At 45.5% G+C, this 846-nt stretch overlaps 1 protein-coding gene across 5 annotated transcripts in view; it reads left to right on the top strand.

Moving 5' to 3' along the window:
- Window positions 1-846, top strand: part of Mia2 (MIA SH3 domain ER export factor 2) — a 119,447-nt gene that overhangs the window by 10,252 nt on the left and 108,349 nt on the right. The window lies entirely within an intron of this gene.

The raw sequence follows: 846 nt of genomic DNA, 5'->3' as shown, positions 1-846 counted from the left end.
CTCCTGAAAGTTGTCCTCCGATCTCCACACACAGGCCTTGGCATGCATGCACACACACATACACACAAACACATACAGTTCCACAATAATAACAAATATATTTTTAAATAAGAAAAAAGTTTAAATTTAGAATTGGTGATGCATGCTCCTCTCTGGACATTACCACTGTGAAATAAGAATAAAGGTCAAATTTTAAAAGAATGAGCCTCAGGGGCAAGAGATGTAGCTCAGTTGGTAGAGTACTGGCCCAACATGAATGGAGCCCTGGGTTCAATCCCCAGCACAACATAAACTGGAGGTATTGGCACACACCTATAATCTCAGCACTGGAGAGGTGGAGACAGGAGGATCAGAGTTGTTCTTGGCCACATAGAGGGTTTGAGGCCAGCCTGGGATATATGAGACCCTGTCTCAAGAAAAAAGAGGAGGAGAGGAAGAGGAAGAAGGAAGCGGAGGAAAAGGAAGAGAAAGGAAGGAGGGAAAAGCAAGGGGGCAGAGGGAGAGGAGGAGATGCCGCTGGCATCGGGGAGGGCATTCTCATTACATCACTCTGTGGTTAAAGAAGAATGAGTGAAGGCAAGGAGGAGCAAGGGGGCCGAGCCTGTCCTTTGACAAGGAACCACTCCTGGGATGACGACTCACTCTCTTGATAACAGCTTTCATCCATTTACTCTGCCCTCACGATTTCATCACTTCTGAGAGGCTCCATCTAACACAGTTGTATTGGGGATCAAATTTCCCATACATCCTTTTGGAGGAACACATTCAAACTGAGCCCTCAAATCACTACACCAGTTCATGTTTTCACTTAGTGTATTCTTAGGAGGTGCAAAAATTTGTGGTGAC

This window comes from Nannospalax galili, unplaced genomic scaffold (assembly GCF_000622305.1).
Source record: "Nannospalax galili isolate Female #2095 unplaced genomic scaffold, S.galili_v1.0 scaffold1594, whole genome shotgun sequence".
NCBI classification, from domain to species: Eukaryota; Metazoa; Chordata; class Mammalia; order Rodentia; family Spalacidae; genus Nannospalax; species Nannospalax galili.
The sequence above is the reverse complement of the archived record's forward strand: the minus strand, read 5'-3'. Positions and strand labels throughout refer to the sequence as shown.